Raw genomic sequence first — 8,412 nt, 5'->3', positions numbered from 1 at the left:
TAAGGGCGTGGGGCACATCTTCCGAATATTTTCCATTGGATACTAGGGATACATTTTACTAAGAATTGAACCCGACCAGTTCTATGCCCTCCATCAAAATCCATGAAATGAGTGGCATATCTGGAATTTTTCATTCTTGTAGCTACCATCTGTGCAGCTATGATAACTACAATCAACTTAGCCGACGACTGCTTTTTTAAAGAGAGTCTGATGATTCAGATTGTTGTTTTTCTTGCTTGCTTGGTGTTTAACGTCACTTCAAACAATATCACTACTTCGTCAAGAATTACATGTTAATGGTCACTGGAGTTGCAAGGACAACATGAAACAGCATGTCGTTCATCAGTATGATATATTTTATTTCGCTAGATCCAATCCAATGATCCACACTTATCACAGTTAACAAACACAACCCCTCTCCCCTCCACCCTCCCACCCACCCACCCACACACATATATATATATATGGTATATATATATATATATGGTATATATATATATATATATATATATATATATATATATATATATATATATATATATATATGGTATATATATATATATATATATATATATATGGTATATATATATATATATGGTATATATATATATATATATATATATATATATATATATATATATATATATATATATATATATATATATATATATATATATATATTCTGTCATTCGGGTAAAATTAAATTCTTTGTCTTTGTGGATAAGCAGTTTATACATCAACAGCAACGATATAACACGTACAATTAACGAGATCAAGCTCAACTTACAATAAAGTACCATATCTTGCATGAGTAAAACAACTGTGGACATAATTCATTTTTGATATATATATGTATATATGAAATTACCCTGACAATATTTATTTAATATCATTTCAACGATCCGACAATCCATCCAACAATGTTGTAAAACTGGTACATGAAACTAACGAAAAGGTTAACGATTTCGCATTTCCCTGGTTTCCAAATTCCCCAGCATACTTTATTAGGAGACAACAAAAATTGCTTCTACATTTTTTCCAAAATCTACATATAAAAGTCTTTGGGCGGATCAACAGGACATATGTATTATTCACGACATAATCAATTGAATCACAGGTTGCAATGATAAAAACGGAACCCTCCAGACAACATGGGTTAAGCCGACTTATTTCTACCACCAAAGACTGAGCGACATCTTAGTATGTATGATTTATACAAGCGGCAAATGACGTTTATACATTTTAACTTTAAATCAGACTTTTTGCCCTTATGTGTAGGATTATTAATTTATTACGTCATAAAAGTCATTTAACAAAAACAATTGTCTGAACCAATTTCCCAGCCTTTCCAAATATATTTTAGGAATGAAAATTATTTCTTCACTTTTGTCTTGGGTTACAGATCAGGATAGCAAGTACTTTTATTAGAGCTAGTAAGGTTTGGATTTTTACATTAAGTAGCAAGAAATGACCTTTTTAGCTCTTTTCTACAATTAAGTGCCTTTGTTAATTAAATACGTAAATAAAATTTATTTGAATTGGGCTCTGTACTACATCCCTGATAGGTTTTCAAATTCACCATGATCTTACCACTGCGCATAAATACTATATGGGGTAAAGTGGTGTCATAATAATTACCTTAATACAGAATCGTGCCAACTTTAAGACTGGCATCTTGTCGATGTATTTTATCGTATAAAACTCTCCAATATATATCTTTGTCGTACATTATTTATATACATATATTTAACATACCCGTATACATCCTGAAACACGTCGAAGGGTGACGTAACAGCAGCCAAAAAATGAGGCACTATTGAGGCACTAGTGTATACTGCAATCTGTACTCCTTGTGTTTTTCGAAACTTTCCTATAGAGTTCATTTATACATTCTAATCTATCCTTTGGCAACTATTCTCACACAACTGTGGCAGACCTTGCACGCTGGTCTGTCTAAGTTCACTGCATTAGCCACTGACCAATAAAGCTTTCACTGGTTGAGTTTGTTAGCTACCTCGTGCAAAGTGTTGGTTTCTCCTCTCATAAACATAGACACAGTCAAATTAGTGAAAATAAAGCACTGGCCAAATAAATTGAGGACAAGGAAGTAAAGAAAAGGGCAAGACTGACAATTCTTCTATGTGGAAATAAATGATTGTGTTAATACTAGATTAGATGTTAAAGCAATTCAATATATGGGATTGAGCTAATCAACAGGTAATCTAATGCCTCTAATAATAATCTGAGGTTCAATGAACATCCCACATTCATAAAGAACTACTTTGAAATAGTTTCTCCATAGAGCGATATAGTCCAATGTAAAATCAAGTAGGGCAAGTTAAATAAAAAAAAAAACTTTGGAAAATATGACAAAAGTCTATGTCATGCGATTTAAACGTCATTTAAATGTAACTTCTGCAAACAAATAATTCCCTGAAAAAGTATATACATACAACCATATACACCGGTTAGTCTTAATAAAAATACAAGCGATTCTACACATAATATAGTTTCCAACCCTTTTCCATGGTCATGCCTTTTGTGATCACATTTTACGATCATTGCAATGCCATTAAATTTTGGAAATATTCAGAAAAAAATAATATTAAACAATAAGAAGTTTTATCTACAACCTCCATACAGGAATAAGAACAAAGAAAGAGGATTCGAAAAGTGTCCCGTCAGAATAATGTTAGTTAGTGAACATCTGACATTCACCACATTCATTGATATTGTTGAACCACATCTAGTGATAAACATCCCTGTGTCATGTTTAATGTTAAGAACTGCATATGGTTGAAGTGGGCGATGAATCGTGATCCCAAAACCTTTAATCGACCTGGGCGTCTGCTCATTGTCGTAATACAGAATGCCGGTCCAGGTTCAGTTAAGTATAACAAACTACTTTCACTTTTACCCCCCCCCCCAAAAAAAAAAACAACAAAAAAAAAACGAAACAAACTCAATATCCATTAGTGTTTAATACTCGCCATGGACAGGCTGAAACTTTAGTACGCTTTACTTCATATCACTAAAAAGACATTTGGTACGCCATTTTAAGGCATATCAGACGGTTAGCGTAATGACCCAGAAGCCTCTCACCAATGCCGTTGCTGTGAGTTCAAGTCCAGCTCATACTGGCTTCCTCTCCAGCCTTAAGTGGGAAGGTCTGTCAGCAACCTGCGGATGGTCGAGGGTTTCCCCCCCACCATAATGCTGGCCCGCCGTCGTATAAGTGAAATATTCTTGAGTACGGCGTAAAACACCAATCAAATAAATAAATAAATTAAGGCATATCTCACAAAAATCCATTTTACTTAATGTAAAGAGGTCATTCCGGAATTGAGTCTTCTCCACTGACTTGCACAGTTTTCACTTCACAGCTTTTGCCTCGGCCATATGGCGTGTCATTAGGTTGGTTTTTTCGTTCAAATACGTGTCCTTTGGAGCCAAATTCCGTTGCTGTAAGGCGAATTCAGAAGCCATGAGTCTTTTTTCGAAGCACATCACTTCCTGTGTTAAGCTGCACGTGCTTGTACATGCTGCGCGAACACTCTTTCTGAATGCGCGTGACATGAACCCATAAATAACCGGGTTTATACAGGACTGGAGATATGGTAGGCAATCCAGTATCAACTGAAAGAAGAATTCATTATTTATTTGATCGTTCTTTAAAGGCATACTCTCAGGCCGGTTTTAACAAGCAAGAGTTTTCCAAGTATACAATGATTGTTAGTTTTATAGATGGAGGAAATCGAGGTACCTGGTGTAAACCATCGACCTCATTTTTTCGCAAGTTTTCTCGTAAAACATGTGGTCTTGTGGTCTTGTAGACGAAGTCATTCACAAGAAAATTATTGGAATTAGGATAATTTGAATAACGATGTTTTGTGAAAGTGGCCCTCAGGATAAATGCTGTGAACTTAACATTGTTAAAATCATTTGCTGCATGGAATTGGGTCAATGAATAGATATAAATAGGGACATATGGTTTCCCGTCAACATCAGCAAAGCAGCCATGTTCTGCAAAGCCTAGTAGACTTTCGATGACACATGTGCTTATCTCATGAAGCTCGGCTGCCGCGGATTACTTTTTTAAGCGATATCGTTATTTGATAAGGTGATATGTTAGCACCTTACCGAATATCACAGTCATATTGTAACCTTTCCCTTGTATTTTTCGTTCTCAGTAGACAGTGGTGTACGCCATAACCTTGCTGGTATCTGCTACTCTCTTTGTTGTTTATTGACAATCTGATGGCAGGTAAGTAGTTAGAGCCAGAAAAAACAAACCCTTTGTTGTTGAAACTACCCACTGATAGATCTCATGTCTGCAACAATAATAACACTAGTCGTCTAACCTGGATTTAAACTGTGTCTTTCGAAGAGCAATTTATCTTCCAATACGCGTTTGTTATTTTTCGCGTGGCGATTTCTTACACGTATTCTTACACGGGACTAGTACTGGCTGGTGTCAAAACAATGTTATGGGTGTTTCCCACCACTCATAAAGAAAAGATGAACGATAACTAAATGCAATGTAGCCTTAGATTTTGCCTCAACGGCATCTTGTCGTGTAAATTCATCTTACTATCAAGTGATGTAGCGATGTATAGTGGCCCTGGGACGTTTTAGAACTTACTAATGGTGCAGCTGCAAAATCACATCTAAAGGTGACAGCGTCGAGTTGATAAAACTGCTTAATGCTGCTAAAATTCTGACAACTCATGTTCTTGCATCCGTTGACACACCAACATCATTTAATCGCCTTTTATTATTCCAAGAATGTGTGTTTGTAATAAATAACAGGCATCTGACTTAAAAAAAATATAGTCTATCAAAGTATCAGCTAATATAGGTTTGTTGACGTTGATTGAAAATACAGGGTTAACTGCTAAGTTATTCATCTTTTGAAAAGCACCTTTTCAGGGGCTCTTTTTCGTCACTTTTCACTCTTCAAATTACTATGCCAAGTTAGAATAAAGGAAACACAAAAAGACAATAAGTAGAAATAACATTTTTTAGATTTCTTTTTCACTGAATTGAATACATTTATATGCGTGGATTGTAAAGTAGGCCTATTGCACAATATTGATAATGTATATCGTTATTGACGTCACGCACCTTTTCTATACCTTTATTTTCAGATCAGCTAATCTGACATTCAGTTGCTGTTTTAGGGCCTGACAAGTAAATGTGACATCATTCACGAAATTCATCATTGGTAAAACAGCCGTAGATCACTTCACAATACAAGTGAATCTGTTAAAGATACAGTTTTTCATGGTCTTCCTAATAACATTTACTTGAATAATAACATCTATGTTTCATTTCCCTTTATTAAATGCAGTACCTATCTGAATTCACTAAACCATCGGTGCTCTTGTTAAATTGAAACTGGTCCGTTTTTTGAGATTACATGTATATATTACATGTCTGATGTATGTGCATATGTGTTAACATTGCATGTAACATTACCAAAACAGGATTTTTGATATTTACTATATTTTGATATAGTGAGATTGACCGTCTAGAGAGTTATTCTAAAAATTTTAACGATTTTTTTAACGAATTTGTGAAAAAGCCTGAAGAGTATAAAACGAATGAGCAAAAGTGAATAAAAGGCAAAACGGATATTTTTTGTAAAACAGCTGGATGTTGCAAAATGGTTCCAAAAAAAGGTCGTGTATAGTCACTTACCTTTGTGGTGAAAGCTTCTGGGTTGAACATTATTTGTAATCCCTGCCGTTGTAAAGTTCTAAATATTAACTTTGGTCCCCAACTCAGGAAGAATACAACCACGATAGCGCACAGCATCTTTATCACCTGTTGAGAAATCAACATAACATTACGGCAAAAATATCGATGCTGACGATGGGTTCTGCTCAACTAGATGTCAGCAAAATGTAACTGAGATTCATCTCTATTGTACATGCATTTAAACCGAGAGTTTTCGATGACCGTGACTTGGGCACCACTTAAAGACAATAGAACATGGATATTAACTATGTCTGTCTAACAGCATAGCAGGACGTAACTCTTTGATCGACGACTGCCACAGTTAATGCCGCAATTCGTTTAATAAAATACAAACATACACTAGTACTGTTTAGCATCATAAGTATGACAGTGATATTTGTATCTATAATCTGCAATCATCAAAGACTAAGTTAACTGTTTTTGCCATAAATTTATCAACAAAAAGCTCTAAAGTAAATAAACGTCAACTTTAGCAAGACAGTATACGTCTGCTGTCAACACGTCACACCAATTTGGTTACCTACAACTGCATGTCAAATTAAATATAAAACGTCACAGCATGGCGAACAAAACAACGGAAACTACGACAGTGTGATAGAGTTGATAAATGGTCAAATATAATCAAAGAAGGCACAGACAGCATTAATATGCAGTAATGTCAGATGAGAATCATTAAAACCAGGACAACAGTTCAATATCTTTTTTACATTTTTTTAACCGAGTTAAATGCTTTTAGAACATCAGATTTTAATGCAGCTTGTTGGGACCCTATATGCATCAAGGTATATTTGCTAGATATACTCGTGTATAAGCACTCTGAATGCAAACGTCTACCAATCTGTGGATATTAGACGACACAACCCATGTGATGTCACTTGTCACAGTGTGGTGACAGAGCATTCTAAAATGTCCTAAAATAAATCTAACAATTGTTCTGGACAATCTGACATATATTTAAAGTTAGTGTTGTTTTCTACTTCAATTGGGCTTTTATTCATGTCCGCACAGAATAAGTGTTAATATGAGCCTCAATCGATGCGAGATCGGACGAAAGAGAGAAAGGGATATTTCGACATTTACTCAAGTAATGTGCAATGCAGTAACCGGAATGAAACAGAACGAGAATATAAAGACCTAGATGAAAGGAAATTCCGCTTTTAAAGCCTAAAAAAAAAGCCTAAAAAATCAAACAACTATTTCACAACATCGAACAGCTTGTGGCAAGCCAAAAAATATTAATATAGTTGGAAAGCAAAAACAAATCTTTGTTGATGTTTCAAAGTTGGAGGCATTGAAGATTTTTAAATAGGAGAGTCAACCAGCGAAAAATGTGGGAACGAAAAATGATAAAAGCATTTTAAAAGCAACTGTCAACAACTTAGCAAATGCATAAGGCTTAAATCAAATTAACCCGTGCGTATTAAGTGGTATTCAATCTCATTGTCTACAACTGAATAGGAAGATAAACCAGATTTGTCTTATGCACAATTTTCTTTCATCTATTCATGTTAGTTACATGCATACTTGTCCTATGGGATCGGTCAGCCTACTGATAGTTCATACCAGATGCCTACGAAGCCCATGTTCGTTATATTCAGTGCAGTACAATAAATAGTTCATACTCTATGATAATATAAGAGATCATTTTCATTAACACAGCAATATTCAGTGAAACAGTGTGCAGAATATACTCCAACGTCGACATATGCCTGCAATAACTTGCGGAAGGTAAAAGGCAATACCATTTTGATCAAAACATAAATGGTTATAGGATTGTGTTGTTACAGTTTTGCACCTTGGAGTAAAACGATCGGCATTTCGAAACTCTTACCAGTATTGGTGACCCTTTAATACAAGATCTGGAAATGCTGACTGTGTCCAAAAAAAAGAGTCGATAAGCCTAATACTCTTTCCGACTCTTTCTCAGTTTTCCATACATATTTATTCCTTTCCATATAATTATGTAATGGACGTGAATGTATAAAACTTTCTGCCAACATATATCGGTTATGTGGTGAGTAAAACCACTTCATTCACTGCTGTTACCCTGTAATTCTTGGTAACTACCTCTCTGTTTTAGGGGCATGGTCACGAAAAATCTGGCGGGGGGGGGGGGGGGGGGGGGAGCGCTCCGTGAAGAAGAGAAGAAGATGATTACCGTGCCAGCGCGGCACAATGGCTGAGAAGCTTCTCAACAGGGCGGTCGCTCTCAGTTCAATCCATCTTATGCTAGCTTCTTCGCTGGCCGTAGGCCTACGTGGGATGGCCTGTCAGCATCGTGTGTATAATTCTGGGTTTTTCCCCGGGCCTTGTTCGGTTTCCTTCTACCATAATGTTGGCCGCGTCGTATGTGAAACATTCTTAAGTATAGCGTAAAAATCCAATCAAATGAATAAATACAGAAACTGTGATCTATTACAGAAAAGAACAAATGCGTACACCGCTTGGACCGATTTGCTTCAGGCGGTCTACGTTCCCAGCTGTATTACCTGTCTGCGTGCCTCCAAAATCTTCATACTTCTCGTCTTCGCACCTCGCTGGAAAATATACTGTTTTCGGCGCAAGTAAAATGGTCGCAATAAGCTACTGTAAGACGAACACGGAGTTATGTCTCCTAGGCTGTAAAGGAAGAATTAAAGAAACTATTATATG

The 8,412-nt window shown here is 35.9% G+C and overlaps 1 long non-coding RNA gene across 1 annotated transcript; it reads right to left on the bottom strand.

Moving 5' to 3' along the window:
* Positions 1-3,208: 3,208 nt before the first annotated feature.
* On the bottom strand, positions 3,209-8,373 carry LOC135471147 (uncharacterized). Its single transcript, XR_010444414.1, has 3 exons — positions 8,250-8,373; positions 5,701-5,826; positions 3,209-3,636 (listed from the first exon to the last, which is right to left on the bottom strand). It is a non-coding gene; the product is annotated as an uncharacterized LOC135471147 (long non-coding RNA).
* Between the last annotated feature and the right edge of the window lie 39 nt (positions 8,374-8,412).

This window comes from Liolophura sinensis, chromosome 7 (genome assembly GCF_032854445.1).
Source record: "Liolophura sinensis isolate JHLJ2023 chromosome 7, CUHK_Ljap_v2, whole genome shotgun sequence".
Lineage (NCBI taxonomy): Eukaryota > Metazoa > Mollusca > Polyplacophora > Chitonida > Chitonidae > Liolophura > Liolophura sinensis.
Note: the sequence above shows the minus strand (reverse complement) of the source record. Positions and strands in the feature narration are given on the sequence as shown.